Below are 11,738 nucleotides of genomic sequence, written 5' to 3'. Positions count from 1 at the left end.
TGACCTTTCAGGAGAAACACCTTCAAGGCAGAGGCACTTTCCTTTGTACCGTTGACAGTTGCTCATTCAGAGAGCTTATATGCCCAGCTGCTCCCCCAGAGCCTCGGGGTGGACGTTGCAGCTGGGGAAAGCAGACATGACTTTGAGACAAGGTCTAAGCTTTCATTCATTCCTTCACCAAGCCCTTGTGAGGCTTACGTTCTAGAAGTCTTCAGCCTTCTCCATCCTCATTGCCACCACCCTGAGGGCAGCCATTGCCATCTGTCCTCTGACTGTCCTCTGACTACTTGCAGGAGCCTGCTAACTGCTATCCTCATTTCCCGCCTCGTCCTCCACATCTGGGTCCAGCCCCTACAGAGCAGCCGGGCTATTTTCCAGATCATCAATTCGATTACATTCTACCCTGGTTTAAACCTTGAATGATTTCCTATTGTGGAAGGATAAAGAAAAAACCTCCTAGCTTGTCCTCCTTGGCCCTCGTGTGTTCTGGCACCTGTGTAATGTTCAAGCCTCATATGGAACCACCTCCTGCATTTTCCCTGGGCTCCAGCCAGATGCTCTCGGTCTTCTGTTCCTGCAATGCACCAGTCTTTCCACCACGAAATCTTTGTGCACCCTAGCACTCCTTACCACCACCACATCCTCTGCCTGTTCAACTCTTATTTCTCCTTCAGCTCTCGATACAATCATCTTTTCCTGCATAAAATCTTCCCTGATCTCCCGCATTCCAGCCAGGCTAGGTCAATGTCCTTTGTAATAAGCTATTGTGGTTCAGTGTTCTTTTCCTTCAGGACACTACCCTCAGCTAGGAATTACACATTCCTTCAAAGCTGTCTTCGATCAACAACTAGCTCCCACACTGCCCAGATTCTCAGCTCCTTAAAAACAAAGACGTTGTTTGCTTTTGTCCATCACTGATTCACCATCATCTAGCACCATGCCTGGTGTATAATAGTTGCTCAATAAACATGGGTGGGAAAGGAAGAAGAGACGGAGGGAAAGAAGTAAAACAACAGGGTCCCCATCTGGAATGTTAGGACACCACCCAGCAGCACATATGCACAGCACTGGTACCAGTTTGATGTAAGAGCTGGAGCTCAGCAGAGTTCCAGGTTTCATCTTGGTTTCGTGGGGGCTTGGTCAAATTGCCAAAAGTCTCTAACTTTGGGTTTCTTCCATTTATTTCAGCAGACAGAGGTAGAATTCCTACTAAGGGCAAGGTGTTATTAGAAAACTGCTTCTCGGGTGCCTGGCTGGCTCAGTTGGTAGAGCATGCGACTCTTGATCTAGGGGTCGTGAGTTCAAGTCCCACGTTGGGCCTAGAGATTAGTAAAAAAAAAAATAAAATAATAAATGCTTCTCACCTGGAAGGGGAGCCTTCTATAGAGGGCAATAGCAGAATTTTAAGGGGGAGTCTTGCCCAGAGTACGAAGAAATCCACACCAATGTGATGGGCATGGTGTGTGAGTGAGTGAGCAGGCAGAAAGTGATACAGAGATGAACCAGACAGTTCATGACGTCAAAACACTTACTCTCAAATGTGGGAAAGATGTGGGGCTAGAACTATACTACAAGGCAATTTGCTAGAATAGAGACAAGAGGTGCATACAGAGCACAGAGAAGGAGTGATTAATTCCAACTTGGGAAAGAGGAATTAATTCCTCTCGGGGAAGAGGGGGGAGGGTTTGTTGGTAACTTTGGATCTCAGCCTGGAAGGATAGACAAGGCCTCATGGATAGCCCTGAGGGACAGCCTCTTGTCCCTCCTTCCAAGAAAGATGATGAGAGCTAACTAGTTAAAGTGCAGGAGGCCCTCCGAATCCTTTCACTAGAGGCTTTGTGAGTATCAAGTAGAGCAGACCCTTGAACGACACGAATTTGTACCAATCGGGTCCATTTATATGTGGATTTTTCATACTTTAGTACTAAATGTATTTTCTCTTGCTCATATTCTCTTAATAACATTTTCTTATCTCTAGCTTCCTTTATTGTAAGAATACAGTGTATAATACCTACAGCCTACAAAATATGTTAGTTGACTGTTTATGTTGTGGGTAAGTCTTCTCTGGTCAACGGTAGGCTATGAGTAGTTAAGTTTTGGGGGAGTCAAAAGTTTCATGTGCATTTTTGACTACACAAGGGGTCAGCACTCCTAACTCCCCACGTTGTTCAAGGGTCAACTGTCCTGTCTCTTGACAGCAGATAATTCTAATATATTCAACTACAAAGCGGCTGTGCTTAGCTGACCAATGATATTATTGCTGTGAATTGAACGAATATAAGCTTTTTCCTTCACTCCACAAAAAGGTCTCAATTTACCAGCATAATCAGTTTGTGGGAGAAAATATTGCAGCCACCAAGAGGGGATGAGCTTGGGAGAGGTTGACTCATATCTAAAACGAACCAGTGATTTCTGCTATTTCTGTTCTTGCCGAGCCAGCCAAATGTCTGGCACTCTCTGTGACTTTATCAATTCAGTTTGACCCCTAGAGAAACACATAAACAAGGGCAAGTCTTTCTAGAACAAGATATGGGGAAGCAGCAAACAGAGATTGTGTTAGACAAATATGGAACACCACGTCTCTCTGGCTGGAGCAGAGCACACTGTTAAGGATGGTTAGCTCTTACTGGGTTCTGGGCGCCAGTCTAAATACTCTGTATGTAATGCTTCATTGGCTGACGAAACCTAGGATAGACAGTTATTGCCTGGTGGGATTTGAACTCGTGATCCATGCTCTTAACTACCACATTTATTTATTTTTCTATACCTATTTTTTATTTTATTTATTTATTTTATTAACATATAATGTATTGTTTGTTTCAGGGGTATAGGTCTGTGATTCATCAGTCTTACACAATTCACGGCACTCACTACAATACATACCCTCCCCGATGTCCACCACCCACTCCATCCCTCCCACCCTCTTCCACTCCAGCAATCCTCAGTTTGGTGCCTGAGATTAAGAGTCTCTTATGGTTTGTCTCCCTCTCTGGTTTTGTCTTGTTTCATTTTTTTCCTCTCTTCTCCTATGATCCTCTGTCTTGTTTCTCAAATTCCACCTATCAGTGAGATCATATGATAATTGTTTTTCTCTGACTGACTTATTATGCTTAGCATAATACTCTCTAGTTCCATCCACATCATTGCAAATGGCAAGATTTCATTTTTAATGGCTGCATAATATTCCAGTGTGTGTGTGTGTGTGTATACCACATCTTCTTTATCCATTCATCTGTCGATGAACATTAGGCTCTTTCCATAGGTAACCACCATATTTAGACTGTCTCTCATCCATACTGCTGAAAGCAAGGACATTGGAGCCAGGCAAACTTGGCCATAACAACGTTTCTATCACTTTCTAGCTGTGTGATCTTGAGGCTATTATCTAACATTTCAGGGCCATTCGCATTGGAATAAGCCCCAAAGCCTTGAACTTGGGAAATGACTTTAATTGGGAAGAATATGCCCTCTCAACCTGCTAGTTGGCTGCCCTCTGCATGTCCCCGGGCCTCTTCCCCAGTTGAGTTGAGTTCATCTCCTGCATGCTTGACCAGTTCTGAGTAAGGGTGTGCCTGTTTCAACAGGCTGAGCTGTGCCAAATGGAGGCCAAGTCTTGGAATACTCAGGCCTTTGTTCTAATCCAGTTTCCACAGCTCTTTCCACCTGTGTGGCTGTTCCAATTTTCCCCTCATGTGGTTCTTCTGTCCTGTTAATGGAGTACTGGACCTCACCCTCTTAATCCAGATTCCCCCATGCACTTTGATTTATGTGCTTAGGCTTCTGCTCTGACACCTTCCAAGTTCTGGTATATGGGTTGGGCCCTGCCTTGCACTTACTGGTCCCTTTTCCCAGCTCAAAAGAGGAGCATTGCTCCTTAGATGATACTAGGAGCTGGCCCTCTGCCACCTTGAACAGGCCTCTTGATTAGCTGCTTACCTGCCCACTTGCCACACCCGCGATCTCAAAACTGCTCTATCCCCAGGCAGATAAGCCTAGTCTTTCCTTCTGTCTCCCTCCCTCCCCTCTTCCCTTTCTCTCTCTCTCTTTCTTTCTAGATAAACTCACATAGCATAAAATTTACCATTTTCATCACTTAGAGTGTATAGCTCAGAGGCTTTTAGTATATCCAGAAGGTTGTGCAACCACCATCACTACGTAATTCCAGAATATTTTAGTCTCCTTATAAAGAAGCTCCAGAGGACGTTGAATCTGAAAAGCCAACCTGAAGGCTGGAAGGGACAGGGCTCAGTTTGGCACAGCAGGTTACGTGGAGCTTCATACGTGAGAGATGAGAGGCTTGCAGAAAGTGGTGGCAGGATGCAGGGCGCCCTACTCCCAAGTACAGCACCTTGGCTTACTGAATATTTCAAGCTGGAGGGATTTTCTGACTTTCTTTGGAAAGATTCTCCTGTGAGAAGCTCCCTCCTGTCCTTGGAGGAAAGAGCATCCCTACCTCTGAAGACAGACAGACAGACGCTGAAAGGAATCTGAGTGAACAGGCCTCGCTGTCTTTCCTAGTTTACTACTCAGCTCAGACTGCTTTTTTTTTTTATTAACATTCTTAGTTTATTGATCCTCTCATGAAAAATCTGCACAACCACCACAGATAAAGCCACTGCAGCATCTTTACTCCTTCTGTTGTCCAATCTCCAGCTCACTTTTTGCCAGCACCAACGTTGGCTTTTGCAGTCCCCCTGACTTTCTTCATTCTGTTCTTGCGTTCCTTTCGCTGTTTTCCTGATGTCTTTTTCTTCTCATACAGGCCATGTCTTGCAAGTCTGTGTTTGGGTTCATTTTTCTTTGCATAATCCAAAGAATCGTAAATCATGCCAAAGCCGGTTGTCTTGCCACCACCAAAATGGGTTCTGAATCCAAACACAAATATGACATCTGGTGTGGTCTTGTACATTTTGGCTAGTTTTTCCCGAATTTCTGTCTTAGGTACCGTTGCCTTTCCAGGGTGAAGAACATCAATGACCATCTGTTTCCGCTGAAGTAGTCGGTTAGTCATGAACTTCCTGGTCCGGATAGTTACTGTGTCGTTCATGATGGCGGCGAGGCTTCAAGCAGCCGGGGAGGAAAAAGCCAGACTGCTTTTTGCATGATCACATTTTCCCACGACTCTCTAATCTTCATCAAACCTACCACAAACGCTTAGGCTTAACCGCCCAAAGAACAAAAGCCAAAATACAACACCACACTCCTCACTGGTCATTCTCCATCTCCCTCCCTCCACCCCCAGCAACCACTAATTTACTTTCTATCACTGTGGATTTGTCCATTCTGGACATTGTGTATAAGAGCAATCATATAATATTTGTCCTTTCTTTGTCTGCTTACTGTCTTCTCTTTGTCTCTGTCTTAGCATAATGTTTTGAAAAGCCATCCATGTCATAACACGAGTGAGTACATTGTTCCTTCTTATGGCCACATAATAGTCTATCGTGTACATAAACACTTTGTTCATACATTCACCAGTTGGACATTTGGGTTGCTTCTACTTTTTGGCTATTGTGAATAATAGTTCTACGGACATTTGTGTGCAAGTTTTTCTGTATACGCTTTCAGTTCAGCCAAGGAGTACAGTTGCTGGATGGTATGGTAACCCTATGTTTAACTTTGTGAAGAATTTCTGAGTGTGTTCCAAAATGACATTTTACATTCTCACCAGTGACGTATGGGAGTTCCAATTTTCCACATCCTTGTCCATGCTTGTTATTGTCCTACTCAGTATTTCTTGGTTCCCCTGGCGGGGGGGCGGGGGGGAGGTTTCCTGAAGTGGGTGATTCCTTGAAGAAAATAGTTAAGCATTTGGCTTTGATGCTAGAGCCCTAAATCTGGGTCTGCTCTGCCATGCAGGGTATTAAGGCAGGTGTGTTTCTTGAGCAAGTTTGTTTTTTTTTTTAATCTTAACCCTCAGTTTTCTCATGTGTTAAATGGGAGTAATAGGGTTGTTGGACTAATTAAGTGGGACAATGCATGTCAAACCCTTAGGATAATGCCTGTAAAGCCCTATCTCAATAAATGAAAGCTGTCATTATTACCATCTGTTTTCCTTTGCCTACATGTCTAGACCTCTGGTCAATGGGTCATTACGCTGGTCATTTGGCCAGGTAACAAATATGTACGGAGAGTCCATCAAGTGCCAGGCACTGTTTTAAGGAGCTAGGACTAGAGTGCTGTACAAGGAAGAGACCCACAAGTAGGGAGCTAATATTCTACTAAGGCAAGGGCCATGATAAATATGTAAAATCAAAAATAAGGAAGATAATCATAGGAACTAGAAGAGCCTTGATAAAGTAAAATAGGGTAATGTAATAGTGAGCAGGGTGGGGGTCAGCAGCTGCGGCCAGGGGAGAAGGGACACCGCAGTGCAGAGCTGACTGGAGAGGGGGAGGCAGCCACAGCCAGGTCTGGGGAAGAGAGTTCACACTGACAGACCCTCAGACACAGAATCCCTGTGACAGGAACAGCTTGGAGGGGCTGAGGGGTTGAGAGAAGTGAGGGGAAAGGGAGGGGGCAGCAGTAGGTCCCAGCAAGCCTGAGACCCTGGAGAAGAGCCAGCAGGAGTCAAAGAGCTGCCCAGACCCCATGCTGGTGATAGCACCATGCTGATGGTGGGGCCCCAGAGAAGGATGTCAGTGAAACTGGGCCAGCCCCCGAGTGTGATATTTGGCAGGAGTTCTGGATACCAAATGTTCTCTGTAGTTGGCAGGAGTCAAAGAAAGTCTCACTGGAGAGCTTCAGCCTGGCATGCCTCCTCCCCAAACACCACTGTCACTCGCTCCTGGGAAGGCCTGTCCTCGTTTGGATTTCTTTATCTCTGACACCGAGCCCTCGATCACACGTCTGCTGCCGACATACCCGCCATAGGACAACTGTGTGTGTTGATTGTAGGTGCTTGCGCTTTGGAAAGTTGAGACAAGAAAGCCAGGACTCTCTCTGCCTCTTGGGGAACATTCTGGATGAGGCTGGTGGGGTTGAACACTCATCCTGTGATGCCACAATGCCCAAACTCAAGCACCAAGGAGACATCGTGGAAAGTGGCAACAGGGGACGCCCGGAGTGTTGGTTGTGCTGCTAGGGGCAAGGATTTCAGACCGGGCATGCGTGTGTTTGTGCTCTGGGCTCTCCCACTTTCTAGCTATCTGGCCATGAGCCAGTTTCTTCAACACTCTAAGCTTTAGCTTCCCCATTTGTGAGACAGACACAAAACCTATGTCAGAGTGGCAGCAAGTACGTGGCTCATAGAGAACTGACCGTGGAGCTGGCACTTAGTCAGCCCTCAATTACTGTCACTTATCATCATTTATTATCATTATTTTTGCTCCTGCTCCTGCTACGACGATTTTACGAGCCTCCATCTAGGAAGAGTCGCCATGTTTTGAAAAGCAAGTGCCGAGGTTGACGGGTATCCCAAGAAGAGCAGTGATTCCAATGATAAGAATTTGAAGATTTGAAGGAAACGTTGGCACGGGAAGGGTGAGGTTGAATGAAAGAGTGTTTGTTATTAAACAGTTTTCAAGTATGAAAATTGAAGAGCTACGAAACGGGGAGGAGGACAAAACTAATATTTTCTTGGCGTAACCTACCATATGCCAAATCCCAGACTGGGGTCTTTACATTTATTATTACACTTAATCCCCATTGCAACCCTCTGAGATTGTTGTTGTTATTCCCATTTTACAGATAAGGGAACCCCGAGGCTGAGACACCTACTTGTGGCAGGCCTTGTGATGCATACTGGGCATGCCAAGGTGAAAAAGATAAAGTTCCTACCTTCAATAAGGTCATAGTCTCATGTGGAAGTTAGGATGATGGCAGGCTTTGGAGTGGAGAGGGTGGACCTTGAGCCAGGCACTAAGGTCTTCTGTGAAGCAGGCAGATGGAAGTAAACACAAAAGTATGACAAAATGGGAAAGACATAAAAATGGAGATTCTCAAGGATCACTTAGGAGCAACTAGTTCAAACACTCAGGGGGGTAGAATAAATATCAACGACCAAAGGCAAACACTATGTGATGTCCTGGTGTCTATCTGACTTTGATACCAATGGTCCTTTCTCTATACTCTAAACGAATATAGCCCCAGCTAAACCTATCTGGTTATTCTAGAGATCACGAGCTCCACAGATCCAAGAATATTTCCCCAAACATTAGAGTTGCGCAGTGGAGCAACTAATCCAGCCCAGGAGACAGACGTGTGAGCACGTAAGCAGAATACTGGAATGAGAAAGTCTCTTTGTGTAGCCAGAATACACTTCTGGCAGGGTGCTGAGGAGGAGGATTCCTTCTCCGAAGGCTGAGAGAGTCCTCAGGGAGGGGAGAAGAAAGTCTTTTTCCAGAAGAGGAGTTTCAGATGAGGCTCTTTGGGGTTAGACAACCCCAAAGAATGGGGGAAACGAATGGGAAGGGCATCCTTTTCAGCTGGGGCTAAGGAAGCCATGGTATGGAGGTGGTAAGGCACGTGCTTCATTCAGGAAAAGACAAAGGGGCAGAGGAGCTGGAGAAGGAGAGTGACACCTGAAGGCTGGATGCTTTGCACAACAAGCTATGGATTTTAGATTCTGTTCTGTAAGCAGTGGGGAGACACTAAAAGCTTTTCAGTAGATGAGCACATCTATGTTTTAGGACATTACCTCTGGCGACTGTGTAAAGGATGCATCAGGGAAAGGATGAAGCCATAAAGTCAGGTTCTTCTAATTTACTCTGCAATGCACCTGCCTTTGGGACCCATGGGGCCCTTTTAGTAGGCAGGAAAAGGGGCATTTCAAGGAAGCTGCTGAATCTGGTCCTTCAAAGAGCTCCCGCTCCATGACATCTGTCCTGATCTTCTCAGGTCCCTGATCAGGAAGACTGCTGGGACAGTGGAAGCACCATCAACCTTCATTTCTACTGCACCGAAAGGCAAGAGAGCCTTTCTGAGCATACCCTTTACTTTTGAAACTGTCTCTAGCTGAGATACCAGCATTTCCAGGGCAGACAGAAGTGGTTGTCTCCAACAGCTGAGAAGTCTCCAGAATAGGACAACAGTCCTAGGTCTTCCCCCAGGACAGGCAGGATGGGCAGCATGATCTGGGGCAGTGGATGAGGCTCTGCCCATCCATCCATCCATCCATCCATCCATTCATCCATCCAACCTTTCACAGCTGCTCATTGAATGCCTACTTGTGGCAGGCCTTGTGATGCATACTGGGCATGCCAAGGTGAAAAAGATAAGGTTCCTACCTTCAATAAGGTCATAGTCTCATGTGGAAGTTAGGATGATGGCAGGCTTTGGAGTGGAGAGGGTGGACCTTGAGCCAGGCACTAAGGTCTTCTGTGAAGCAGGCAGGTGGAAGTAAACACAAAAGTATGACAAAATGGGAAAGACATAAAAATGGAGATTCTCAAGGATCACTTAGGAACAACTAGTTCAAACACTCAGGGGGGTAGAATAAATATCAAGGACCTTTTTGTAAAGATCTTATTGAGCATGTAATAAAGTGCCAGGTTCTGGGCTGGGTGCCAGCTGTGTCATGAAGAATGAGTACCCATATAATGAGGAGGTAAAGGGAATGGTACATGCAGCAGAGAGAAAGAGCATGAACCATCATGGAACCTACAAGCAGTCAATAAGCCTTAGGATAGAATGAAAGAGGTAAGGTTTAGGATGGAATAGAAAGGGGTGGGGACCTGGAGAGGTGACAAGTGTGTAATTACAATGGGTCTTCTATGTGATGCCAGAGAGTTTGAACAGTCAGTAAACTATTGTTAAGAAGGAGATCTCATGACAGGGCACTCTGGCTACAGTGATAGGGTCAGAGGATCACATGATATGTTACAGAAATAAGATCAGAGCATGGTTCGGAAAGCTCTTTTGAACTTCAGTGCTGAAACTATAGGCAGGGAGAACTAAGTGGGATTAATGTAGAGGAAACAATTGAGTCCCTGAACAAAGGCAAGGACAGTGGGGATGGAGAGGAAGGGACCGACAGGGGGACACTTGGGAAGGAGAAAGAACTGGCAAGGCTTGGTAACCACTTGGAATGAGGGAGAGAGGAGAATCGAGAGCGAGCCTCACAATGTTGGCCTGCGACCAGGTATACAAAAGAAGGCAGTAGAAGGCTGGATTGGTCCAGAGATTGGGATTCCGTTGAGAAGAACGAAACGACAAAGGAGGAGCAGCGAGGATCATTGCAAGATGCTTACAAAGCAATATATTGTGTTTTCTAGACTGGTTGGAGGAGGAAATGAAGCAAGAAGATTGATCAGTGGCTGAAAACAGAGGCAAAGGGCCAGTAAGGTCAGACACTAGCCGCAGCAGGAGTAAAGGAGTTCGAGAAATGGAAGGATAGGAAACTGTGGCGGGATTGAGGATATGTGGAGTGAAGGTTGGAGATGAAACCTTTCCAGCGTGTGGCCATCCGTGTGAGCGGCTCCAGAGGAATGGACCAGACTACTGGACAGGTCCCCCTTGTAGACAGAGAAGTCAGGATGATGGCAGGCTTTGGGGTGGAGAGGGTGGACCTTGAGCCAGACACTAAGGTCTTCCGTGCAGCAGGCAGATGAAAGCTACAAAAGTGGGTCGAGGGGAGGGTGTGGGCTTCTAAGGAGCAGTTTGTAGGAGGATTGAGAAAGTACAGTTTGGAAGCAGAACTGGGAAACTGCAAGTTTGCTTGTGGGGTGGGCCCTGGGCTTCATCCAGAGGAGGAGAGGAGAGAACGGGCTTCGTACACAGGAGGCAAGTGTTGGTGAAGCCGAGCCCTCATGTAAAGAGCAGGTTTCAGTTCAAAGCAGGAAGGGGGCAAGGTGAGCATGCGGGGAGTTTATGTACTGTGGTGTAGTGTTCCAGAAGCCCTAGAGGAGGAAGAGAAGGAGTCACAGGAGAGGAGGCCCAAGTGCAGTGAGAGCTGTTTGGGCCTTGTGACTGGCACTGCCATCTTCACAGTCATCCTGGTCTCTCTTCTCTCACCCCTGCATCCAACTGGTAACCATGGCCTGTGGATTCGGATTCATAAGGAGCTCTTGGGTTTCTCCCCGTCCTTCCTTTTCCACTGCCCAAGCCCTAATCCGGGCTCTCGTGGACCACTGCGGTGGCCTCCCTTTTGGCCCCTCTGTCTCCTGCTTAGTTATCCTCCCCCACCACTTCCCACTCTCCACCCCCTCCATCCTCCACAGAGCTCACAGAATGTTCTTTTGTATCCACAGATCTGATCCCATTATCCCACCACTCGACATTCATCAATGGTCCCTCAATTGTTAACAAGACACAATCTGTTCCATTTGTTTGGCTTCCAGAGTCATTCATAATTGATCTCCCGCTGATCTGTCCCATGTCATCTTCCACTGCTCCCCACCCCCCCAGAACTGTATGCTCTAGTAATACTCAATTATTTATAGCTCTCAGAACATGTTACTATATTCGCTCATGTTTCCAGATTCTGCACATTCCATTTCATCTGCCTACACATTATTCCCACTTGCCCCACCTTGCCCCTGACATATCCCACTGCCGAATCCACTCAGGCATGTACTTCTTTCTCTGTGACTTTGTCTTTCTCTCCTCTGGAGAGCCTAGGGGACCCTTTCCTTAAACTCCCCCTTAAACTTTGTACAACGTACACCACGAAAGCAAGTATGCAATTATACTGTATTAAACGTATGTGACTATTCACCTTCCTACTTGACAATAAGCTCTCTTTAGAGGAAAACATTACCATTTTTTAAAGAATTATATATATATATATATATATATAT

The 11,738-nt window shown here is 46.1% G+C and overlaps 1 long non-coding RNA gene across 1 annotated transcript in view; it reads left to right on the top strand.

Moving 5' to 3' along the window:
• The first annotated feature begins 7,099 nt into the window (after window positions 1–7,099).
• Window positions 7,100–11,738, top strand: part of LOC141374580 (uncharacterized) — a 7,587-nt gene continuing 2,948 nt past the window's right edge. The window contains exons 1-2 of the long non-coding RNA XR_012381593.1: window positions 7,100–7,482; window positions 10,215–10,284. This is a non-coding gene — a long non-coding RNA (uncharacterized lncRNA). The remainder of the gene's footprint in view (window positions 7,483–10,214; window positions 10,285–11,738) is intronic.

This window comes from Callorhinus ursinus, unplaced genomic scaffold (genome assembly GCF_003265705.2).
Source record: "Callorhinus ursinus isolate GAN/ISIS: 27379988/994484 unplaced genomic scaffold, GSC_fseal_2.0 scaffold19, whole genome shotgun sequence".
NCBI classification, from domain to species: domain Eukaryota; kingdom Metazoa; phylum Chordata; class Mammalia; order Carnivora; family Otariidae; genus Callorhinus; species Callorhinus ursinus.
Note: the sequence above shows the minus strand (reverse complement) of the source record. Positions and strands in the feature narration are given on the sequence as shown.